Source organism: Sciurus carolinensis, unplaced genomic scaffold, assembly GCF_902686445.1.
Source record: "Sciurus carolinensis unplaced genomic scaffold, mSciCar1.2, whole genome shotgun sequence".
NCBI classification, from domain to species: Eukaryota; Metazoa; Chordata; class Mammalia; order Rodentia; family Sciuridae; genus Sciurus; species Sciurus carolinensis.
Genome location: NW_025920122.1, coordinates 1,267,430 through 1,278,486, shown reverse-complemented (window position 1 = coordinate 1,278,486; position 11,057 = coordinate 1,267,430). Strand labels below are relative to the sequence as shown.

The following is an 11,057-nucleotide window of genomic DNA, read 5'->3' as shown; positions in this document are numbered from 1 at the left end:
ACTGACCCATGTGTGGGATCTTGGAGAGGCTTCCTGTGGGAACAGGGAGGAGCTGACAGTCCCTGCAGCAGAATGATGGGGTCAGAGTTCAGCGAGGCCCCCTGTGCAGTGGGGGCATGAGTTCACTTATACATCTGAGCTGACACAGCCCTGGATTCTGTAGACCTTGGGCAGGTCATTTATCCATTTTCTCCTCTCTAAAATGTGCATAAAAACTCCTAACTCGGTGAGTGTGATATTTGGGTGAGACCAGAGTTACTACAAAGCTGCCTCTGAAAATTTCTTCCTCCTGGGCCACCAGTGCCTATGGGTTTCTGTGTTTTCAAGCTAGTTTAGTTTTCTGTGGCCCCCAGGTGCCTCTTAGTACCACTACCATCCTCACAGTTCTCTGCTGAGTTGTGAGGGTGGTCCTGGGGTCATGAGGATGCTGGAAGCCAGGAGCCAGTTCTGCCTGGAATGGGGGCTGCTTGACAAGATTGTAACAACATCAACTGGTCGGATTTCCATGGCTGCCCGAGCAGCTTGCCACACCTCGGAGATTGGACAGTGTGTATTTATTCCTACAGGCTTGGAGGTCAGATATCTTAAATCAAGGTGTTGGTGGGGTTGCTGTGCTTCTGGAGGCTATAGGACAGAACCTGTTCCTTTGCTTTTTTGTCTTCAAGAGCCTGCCTGCCTCCCTGGGCTCCAAGCCACACCCTTGAACTTCTGTCTTCAAAGTGTAGCACAGCATCTTCCAGTTTCTCTCCCTCTGTTTCCATCTTTACATCTCCTTCTCTGACTCTGACCCCCCGTCACCCTCTTGTAAGGACCCTTGTGATTACTTTGGACCTGGATAATGCAGGATTATCTCCCCACCTCAAGACTCCAAATCGAATCACATCTGCAAAATCCCTTGTGCCCTGTGTGGTGTGTAACCAGCATTCTAGGGCTTAGGGTGTGGCCGCTTTGGTAGGCTGCAGCATCCTCCACCACAGTTGGCACACAGAGCTTGCATGCTCACTCTCTCATTTCTTCTGACCAGCCTCTTTAAGTGTCTCCTAAGCAATGCCATAATGGTGATTTTGTACTTGGTCTTGACCTCGTAGCAGCCCTACTGGGTATGATGACATCATGTGTCCCTTGGGATACTCATTTCTTCACCAGTGATGTGAGTAGAGGGCACATAGCCAGTGAGTGTTAGAGTCAGAGCTGGCCTGACTAGTAAAGCACATGCCGCTACCTCCTTGTCTCTGGCCACCCCTGGAGAATCCTGGAGCCCCAGGTTTCTAGCCATTTGTCCCTTCGCTGTAAGGCCGCACCAGCTCCTCCCCACCTTCTATCCTAGATGACCTAAGAGCGATTTAGACAGCTGCTTGCTGCTTTTGGCACGTTGACCGACTGCAGCCTCAAGTTCACCAAAGACGGCAAGTTCCGCAAGTTTGGCTTCATTGGCTTCAAGTCTGAGGAGGAGACTCAGACCTCACTGAGTGATTTCAACAAGAACTTTATCGACTTGTCCTGGATCACAGTGAGTGGCCGGGAGGCTCACCTTGCCTGTCTCTCCAGAGCAACACCCACCATCCACCTTTCGTCGAGCGTGTGGATCCCAGGGCTGTCCTCCTCAGGCTGTGAGGCCTTTGGCTGGCTTACCAGGTCCCTCTCTTCTGTGTTCATAAGAATATCCTGAGAACAAGTCAAACTGTGGCTGGCCTGTCCTGAGTTTCGACTCAGTGCAGGCTGTCAGGTGTGAGAACAGGCACGTCTGAAGCCTGGGGTGGCACCTGTGCTACCAGCCGAGAGGACACTTGAGAGCCACAGGTGAGCATCAACCTGCCCGTCAGTGTGCTCTCAGGAGCTGTCAGTCACTGCTGGGAATCTGGGAAGAGCTGTGCCCTGGTCCCTGTCCTCACGAACCTGCTGCCTCTGCACAGGCAGAGCACTGTCAGATACAGGCTGCTGTGGTCAGGGCGGTCAGTGTATCAGAGACCCTGGGAAGACATAGCAGGACCCACCCTGGCCAGGGAGGGGTCAGGAAGTTTCCCGGAGAAGGAGGTCCCACTCAGGTCACCCACATGATAAAATGTTCACTGACATGATAAAATGTCTCCAGCGCTTTGCTGAGAAAGAGAAAACTGATGGGCACGAGAGCCCATCGAGGCAGCTGCATCCCGCGGTCTGGCGTGGGGTGGGCATGGGTTTTACCCAGATGTTGATGACAGCAGTCAGAGTCATTTCCCTCTAACCTTCACAGAGACTTTCTGGTATTTGGGTTTTGCCCCACAGACTTGCTGTTATAGGAGCAACTGCTTTGAACATCCTCACAGCAGGATGGGCCCAGATGGCAGGCTTTTTCTTCAGGGGAGGGCTTGGTGACAAGGGCGACCTTAACTGTCTGGGAGTTGTCACGCTGGGCTCAGCCCTCTGTTGTCACCCTGGGCAGGACCAGCCCTCTCCACAGTCACCTTGAGTGTAGGTGGCCTTGGGTCTGGAGAGGTCCATGTGCTCATCTCCCTTCCATGCCCCGTGCCCTCCCTGGGCTCCCTGTTACCCATGCTTGTTCCCCAAGGGCAGTGGCACTTGCCTCACACTCACTAGTGACCCCACAGCTGTCACTCGTCCCTGCCCCTGCCTGGCTGTACATGTGGCCTGCATCTTATGTCGTCCTCAAAGCCGTCCTTTGGCATGGATGGTTAAAAACTCAGGCTTCTGGGTCCCCAGGCACCTGAGATCTCTGTCGCCTACAACCTGGTCACCCATGCTCCCTCACATCTCTGTGCTCCCCATTTCTGGTCTGGGGACTGGGGAGAGTCGCAGCTCTGCTGCCCACTGTCAGGGGCTCAGCTGGTCAGTCCTTGCAGGGCACCCGAGGGCACCTGTGTGTGGGACGCCTCAGTAAATAGTAGCCAGTGTAGTGACATAACAGGACAGCAAGGCTGGGGCCAGTAGTTCATTCACTCAGCTCAGCAAGTCGGTGACAGCTGCCTCTGAAAGCCAGGTCCCAGGTGCTGAAGGGCACCAGTAGGGCTGTCTGTTGCCGTCAGGTGTGAAAATGGCCCTGTTCTCCTGCAGGTGGAGTTTTGCAAGTCTTTTGGTACCTGACGAAGCCCCTGAGACTGGAGCAGACATGCCCAGAGACCGAGGCAGCCTGAGCAGCCTTGTGCGAGGCCCTGTCCCCCCGGAAATTAAGAAAGTATGCAGGTGGCCCCGAGGGAGCTGGGGGCTGTGGGCACCACGGGGTCACCTCCTGCTTTCTGTGCGACCATCATCATCTGTGCCTTCTGCTTTTAGGATGACAAGAAAAGACAGGTCCCAAACTAACTGGAGAAGGTGAGTGTCCCATTGACGGAGAGGGCTGGTGGCAGCAAGTCTGAGGGTTAGGGCTGGTCCAGGAAGCAGAGTGCCACACTCTCCACTGTCCCTGTCCCTGTGGACTCCTGGTCGCCTCATCCTGCAGAGTCCACTCTGCCTCCTTGATGACCTGCAGACCCTCAGTGCCCACTAGAGGTGAGAGGGTGCCTGACCTGCTGAGAGCTAGGATGACTGGGCCACACCTGAGCTGTCTCCACCTCTTCTCCCCCCATATCTCTGCCACCCTGGTTCTGGTGCCACCAACTGAAGGAAGATAGCAAGTTCCAGGAGTTTCTGTCAGTTCACCAGAAGCAGACCCAGGTGGCCACATGGGCAAACAATGCCCTGGACACAGAGCCCTGATAGGGAAGAGCAAGCCGACCAGTGACTACCTGAACTTTGACTCCGATTCTGGGCAGGAGAGCAAGGAGGAGGTGGCTGAGGAGCCAGCAGGTAAGGCCTGGGCCTCTGCACCTGTGTCCTTCCCAGCCTGCCTGCCCTGTGTGTATGCTCACCACACCTGCTCGCATGCACAGGCAGCCTGCCCTGCCCGACCCCAGGCATGGGCCAGCCCAACGCAGCTTTTAAGCTCTCTTAGTTGGCAAGCCTGCTGCGACTCTTCTGGTTCCTTGCTCAGGCAGTAATCAACAGGATTGGCTGAGCACATGCTGTGTGCTAGGCACTGAGAACATGGCAGCAAGCAGGAGGCAGAGGAGCCCCTCCTCCTTGGAGCCATCAGCTGTCCTCCTGGTGAGAGGGGAGAAGCAATAGCAGATAAGCACCCCTGGATCACATCATTGGTGACAGAGAGGACAGGAGGGCTTGGAAGGGGAGCTGTTGGGAAGGCCGTTCTGGGGGTGAGCCTTTGTCCCCATGGGTCAGTGCAGGGCAGCTAATGGTAGCGAGTGACCAGTTGTAGTATAGGTTGGTAGATCTGGTTGGGGGTCCGAGTCAGGGCTGGTTTAAAGATGAAGACAGGGACACAGCATGAGCTGGAGGCCTGGCAGATTTTCTGTGCTGAGCTGGAATCTGAAGGACTCATAGGACTTGGAGGGACACAGTGGCAGGTGGCAGAGAAGGGGTCACAGACAAGGGTGCAGTATCTCAGGGCTCAGGAGAGGGGAGCAGGGGCTGCAGGGGTGGACATGGCCCTAGGTGGGCTGAGGAGAGCAGGGAGGGAGGAGCCAAAGGTGGTGGGCTCACAGGCCTGGGAGGGGTGGCGGTTTCCCTCCTCAGACTCCTGGGCTCCCGCCCGCGTGTGAAAGGCTAGAACACAGTTCCAGCAGCCCGCGAGCATGGGGGGCACCCTGTACACTCCTTGGCCTCCCTGGCTCTCCATCTGTAGCTCCTCAGTGGCTGACGTCTCACCAAGTGTCCCTCGTATGTTATACAGCATGTCCAGTGTCAGGTAGCAGGATGGGGACGTCCAGAGCGCAGCACACAGCACATTGACAGAGATGTGCTGGAGGTGCTTTGGCACCGTCCTGCTGTTCAGATGGAGAGTTACCCCTACCTGGGATAGACCAGGTGGCCCTCTGTGGTGACAGATGCCATAGTGCCTTCCTCTGTAGTAAGGCCTTGGTTGTACCGACGCCTTCTCTAACATGTTACGTGCCTGGAAGTAACCCAGCTAGGAGAGTCAGCAGTGACTGCAGAGCGCTGTCTAGGAGAGAACCAGGCTGTGGCAGAAGCTGTGGCGCCCTGGGTGTGTGGTGCCTTCATACAGAGCTGCAGAGCTCCGCCCTCTTGTTGCCCATCACAGGGTTTCCTGGGGCCACTGGACACAGGGTCCCTGGTCGTGGTGGGTGTGGCACCTCGGCCGCCCTCCAGGTTTTCAGCCCTGTGTTTCCCAGGTCTCTGGTTGCCCAGGAAGGTGACCCTCCTCCACTCCGGCTCTCTCAGCAGAGCAAGGTCTTGAGCCAAATACGGCTGCACAGAAGTGACTCTCGGACATGGAGTACCTGAAGTCCAGATGGTGGCCGCCGAGTCATCCTCAGAGGAGGAGAGTGAGGACGAAGCAGTGAACTGTGATGAAGGGAGTGAGGCAGAGGAGTCCTCTGCCACCAAGACCCAGCAGGTGCGAGGGAGCACAGGGGCCCTGCCTGGGAATAGGAGGCCACAGGAGCACGGAGCCTAGGTGTGTGCCTCTGGGGCACAGGGAGGGGTTCTGTGCATGTCCACGTGGTCCTGCGGCCCCATTGCTGGGATGCCACATGGAGGAAAGACTGCCCCCTCTGAGCTCAGTGCCTGCCACACCTGGAGGGCCCGCCTGCCACCTGTCAGGGCTCTGGGAGGAGTGAGGGTGGTGGCCATGTTGCACGTGGTGTTCAGTAACAAGGCGGATGGACTTGAACAGGTCGTCATTGATAGATGAGATTAGTCAAGCCCTGCCTACATGCCCGGTGATGCACTTGCCATCAAGGAATGTCATCACCATCTCTGGGGCTGTTGTTCTTCCATTTCATAGGGGAGGAAACTGAGGCCTGGAGAAGGGAAGTTACAGGCTCCCATGATGGGGTCAGGCCCCAGCCTGGGTCTTCCAGGCTTTGAAGTTGAGAGTATACAGGTGCACGTGACCCTTGAGGATGGCCACCTTTTCCCCCAACGGGGAGTCCTCTGCTCCAGACACAGGGCACTTGGACATGTGTGTGTCCCCATTCTTGAGTTGGAAGCAACCAGTCTTTTGCTTCCCATTGAGAGGAAGGGGCTCCCTCTGCCTCCTCTTCTCTTTCCTCTTCCTCCTCCCTCCTTCCTAGTTACCGTGCCCTGCAGGCAGTCTGGGAGTTTGAGGCTCAGTCTCAGCTCTGACCCTTGGGGGCTGCTGGGCCTGGGGTGATGCTTCAGCCCACAGACCTCTCTGATCCTCGTCTGCAGAGGACATCCTGGCAGTGCCTGGCCTTCCAGCCATCTCCTGAACCTCTGTACTCAGGGTGGCCCTGGAGGTCACCATGTCCAGCAGGGTTGGGGCAGCAACCCTCCCAGCACATCAGCGTTTCCCGGTTTGACTAGAAATGACCTTGTTCTGCACCTATTGGGTCACTGCAGGCTCTGCTGAGGAGTGAGTTCTAGCTGGGCAGGTTTTAGCACCAAAGGATCTACCAAAAACTTAGGTTGTGCAGAGCTATCTGGAGTCCAAAATTACAGGAAAAGGTGCCGAATTCAGAATCCATGTGGAATTAGAGGCTCAGTAGGAGGCTGGCCTCTGCATGTAGCATGGAGCCAGCTAAAATCAGCAGCTGCAGGGTAGGTGCCTCGGCTCCTCCCTCTGCCCTGGCCCTCTGCTGGCCAGTGGCCTGCTCGCCTGTCCATGGTGTGCTGACCTGGCTGCAGCTCTCATTTCAGAGGCAAATGGGGACCCTGCATCCACTGCTTCCACACTGGCCAGACCCTGAGTCTGGCAGGCACAGGCGCCAGCACTTCCTGCCACCCTGGCTGCAGCTGCTCCTGGAGCTGCGACATCCTGGTCTTTCCCCTGCTCCCTCCACCTCAGGGAACCCACTGTGGCCTTTTCTCTTTGTTCTCAGACAGAGAAACCAGCGAACGAGAAGGAGCCCACCACCTCCCACACCGTGAAACTTCGGGGAGCCCCGTTCAGTGTCACAGAGGTATGTGCTCTCAGGACAGGGCGAGGAGGGGGCCACTCAGATTGAGAGCTGGAAGGAATCACCCACCAAAAAGGCTGACCAATGGCATCTTGGGCATCACCAATGAGGGACTGTGATTGCTGCCTCCAGCAGGAGGAGGCCTTTTCTGCTCTCTCACCTACAGCAGGTAGGGTGGGAAGCCAGGGCAGAGGGCTGGCCTGCGGTCAGACAGTCCCTGTGGAGAGTCCTTCCCCATTTGGCAGCGGGCGGCCGCTGTAGGCGCTTGTGAGTGTGGAGGTGTTGCTGTCTTCAGAAACAGGCCACAGACCAACTGTCACCATGGCTGCAGCTGGCTGGCCCTAGAGCTGCCTTAGCAGAGGACCCTGTTCTCATGCCCGCCTCGTGACAGCCATAGAGGTTCCCCATATGAGATCCTAGAAGACACAGCTAAATAAAAAGAATGAAAGTCACCTATAACTGGGATGGCCGTGTGAGTGACTGTGAGCGGGCGTAGCCAGAGGGGGTGCCAGGATGCAGGTGTGATCGCTGCAGGTCTGACGACTGGAGGTGATCTGCAGGTGCCCACTGTCCTCAGCACACTGGGCTGCCCCGCCCCAATTCCCAGGTCCCACCCAGTGACAATACCTGACATTCGGGACGAACCTTCTTAAGTGTCCTTTTCTTTGTGCACTGATGCTGACCTCTGCCGTTGGTTTGCTTTTTCCACATCCCTCTGTGAGAACTGGCTTGCAACACCACCATTTCCTTCTTGCACGTTCTTCTGTGCTCGGGGACACTTTGATACACTCCTGGTCTCCTAAATGGGGACACAGGAGTTAAAATTTTTTGCTATTGGAAATACTGAAGCAGTTCCTTGTGATCGAGGTTAGTTAGGTTTTGTTGTTGTTTTTTTTTGTTTTTTTTGTTTTTTAAATTTTGTACCCATGATCGAACCTCAGGGTGTATAACCACTGAGCCACATCCCCAGCCCTTTTTATGTTTTATTTTGAGACACGGTCTCATTCAGTTGCTCAGGGTCTCACTAAGTTGCTGAGGCTGGCTTTGAACCCATGATCCTCCTGCCTCAGCCTCCCAAGCTGCTGGGAAGAGTGGCAGGCACCATGCCCATCCTAGTTAATTTTTTTTAGGGAAAAAAGATGAACCCCTGCCTTACTCCTCATAATGAGAAAAGTTTCAGACACATCAAGGATTTGAGCTGAACAAATTTCTTTCTAAGCAATTTGCAAACTTTGATGGAAAAACAAAAAATGGACATGTTGACTGTCTACAAGCCAGAAACCCTGTAAGGCCATGGCTGCCACGGGGTCAGAAGGTGGACCACAAAATCCGTAGCCTGAAGAGCAGGCAAGAGGCACCAATTTCTCTAATTTACAGAGATTCTTATGAAGGATATATGACCGCCCAACAGAAAAATGGAGAAAGGACAAGAGGTTTTTGAAGAAAAAGAATTTAGGTGGCCTGTACAGATGCTTGAATTTATTCATAATTATTAAAAATAAAATCGAAACTGCAAGTTCATGTTTTTCACTTGCCAAAGTGGCATACATTTTTCACATTTGGCAATAAACATTTTCTTGTCTTTTGGAGGACAATGTAGAAGTGTCAGGCAGAATTAGGAACATCTAGGCCTTTGCCGAGCTGGTGCTGAGCTTCGCCCCACAGGTGGATCCCCTGAGCACACCAGAGTCTGAACTCAAGAAAGTTCTTTGCAACCTTCCTGTTATTATTTAAACTTAATGTGTTGAGTTATAGTCATCAATAAGAACAGAAAAGCAAAGCTCCATTTCTAGGGAAGGCGTGTATCCATGATTCTCAGAAGGGAATGATCCGCCCCAGTGGAACAGATGGTGATGTCCAGAGGAACCTTTGGTTGTCACCTCTGAAGGAGCTGCTGCTGGCATCTAGTGGGCAGAGACCTGGCATGCTGCGAGATGCCCTGCTGCACACAGGACAGCCCCCACAACAAAGAATCACCAAGCCCAAAATGTCACCAGTGCCTGGGTTGACTCACAGGGCACATTAAAACGGGGGAACATGAGGTGTCACATGAAGAATGCAGTGACCGGGGAGACCCCAGGGTGCTGTGGCAAGTGGAAAAAACCAGGTGTGGAACAGCGGGTGGATTCATCCCCAGAGACACCTGACCATGTGTGGTGTAGGTGCTGGCTGTTCCACCAGTCACCAGGAACGAGGCCAGGCTTCTGGAGAGAATCTGATAATCAAGAAATTGGCAGCAGTAGTGTGAAAACCCTACTTTGCCGGACTTCTTCCCTTTGTTTGGAATGCTTGTTAGTTTCGTCTGGTGGCTGGCATCACAGGCTGCTCAGGATGGGGGCCTCTGAGCACCCAGGGCCCAGATTAAAACTGGTTTCACTGCTTTTATTTTGCAGAAGGAGCCAGGAAGGTAGAGCTGGCCCTTGGAATTAGGAGTTGGTTTTGTTCTCTGATTTGCACTTTTCAGCATTTGCCATGATTTCACACCCTGCCTGTTCACATATTTTTTTAAATACATGTTTACGTCATACACACATCCAGAAAAGGGAATGGTTAAGAACACGGAGGTCTCCTTACAATGTGAAGTATCATGGACAGATACCTATGCTGTAAAGTGAAGTGAGAAAAGCTAGATTTGACCCCAAGTATAAAAGAAAAAGAAAACCTCAAAAAAGGTCAGATATGATGCCTTAAAATAGCAGTGATGAGGTTAATAGTCTATAGTTGTTACACATTTCTTCCCTGATCTCTATTTTCCAATTCTTCTATTTTACGATGGAGGAAGGATGAGTATAACTGAAAGCAGAACCATAATCAGCCCTGTTATCTTTTCTGATTCAGTCCTTTGTCCCTCCCCTCTTTATTGGGCAGCACTTTTCTTGTTGCACTGATCAGGGGCCAAAGTTCTCCTTGCAGAAGAATGTCATGGAATTCCTGGCACCCCTGAAGCCAGTGGCCATTCAGATAGTGAGGGACATCGCATGGGAACAAGATGAATGAGTGCTGGGAGCTGGGCTGAGTCAGGGGAGGCCAGCACAGGGCAGGGCATGTCTCCTCTCCTGGTGGCGATCCTCACTCTACCCTGGTCAGGACATGGCTCTGACGGCCTCCTTTCTGCCTCTGGAAGCCTGGTGGACAGTGTCAGAATCTTCACCTGTCATTCCTTGCCCAGCCTCCACTCTTCTGGCAGGTTCCCCCATCTGTTTAGATAGAGGCCAGCAGTTCTCAGTTTGCTGGGCTGAGTTCATGCTGGTGGAAGATTGGTGGGGTAGACAGGGTGCAGCTCCGAGGCTCCACAGGTAGAGCCCCATGAGGACTGAGGCTGTGGAGGCCTCCCGTGATCAGGAAAGACCCCCACCTGCTGGTGCTGTGTGAGTCCCAGCCTCTGTTGCTTCCCAGGAGTGGTGCTGGAGGGCAACACTTTACTGTGAGCATGCGTGGTGCTGCCCATGGTGTTTGCTCTGGGCAGTGAGCCTCCACCCCTGGACTTGGAGCCCTGGATCTGATTGCCCAGAGGCAGGAGGCATGGCTGGAGGGAAGTTGGCTCTGGGAGGGTGGTCACAGAGTCCGGGCCCCCAGTGCTAGGTCAGGGTCAAGGGGCTGTCGTGAGCATTTCTCCTTTGCAGAACCTGGTCAGGGAAGGGCTGAGGCCAAGAAGCCTCAGAAAGGCCCTTGTTTCTGACTCCTGGCATCTGGCGCCTTCGCCCACCAAGCCAGGTTGGTGTGGAGGGCTCCTCAAAAGGGAATTTGGCCTAGTGGGGAGGGAGGTGGGTGTGCTTTGGAGGCTTCCAGCCTCTGCCCCGAGCTGGGTGCAGCAACCTCAGTGACTCCCTGCATCTTCAGGGCCTGCAGTTACCTCTGTCCTGGTCCCCCTCAGGCTATGTCTTTGTGGATTTCAGCAGCAAAGAGGAAGTGAAGAAAGTCCTGAAGTGTGACAGGGTGTACATGGGTAAGGGGACGCTGCCAAGGCCCCTTGGGCTCCTTGTTTCCTCGTGGGCTCCTTCATGTACGTCTGTGCCTAGTTTTCCTCCCACCTGATGCTGCGTGCTCTGAGGGTAGAGCAGCAAACAGAGGGACTGCAGAGAGGCAGGCAGCATGGGAGCCCATGAGCAGGCACATGGCCCTGGA

General features: G+C 54.3%; 1 pseudogene; it reads left to right on the top strand.

Annotated features, from left to right (window-relative positions):
* The first annotated feature begins 418 nt into the window (after positions 1 to 418).
* The window catches only part of LOC124973792 (probable RNA-binding protein 19), a 956,910-nt pseudogene continuing 946,271 nt past the window's right edge, over positions 419 to 11,057 (top strand).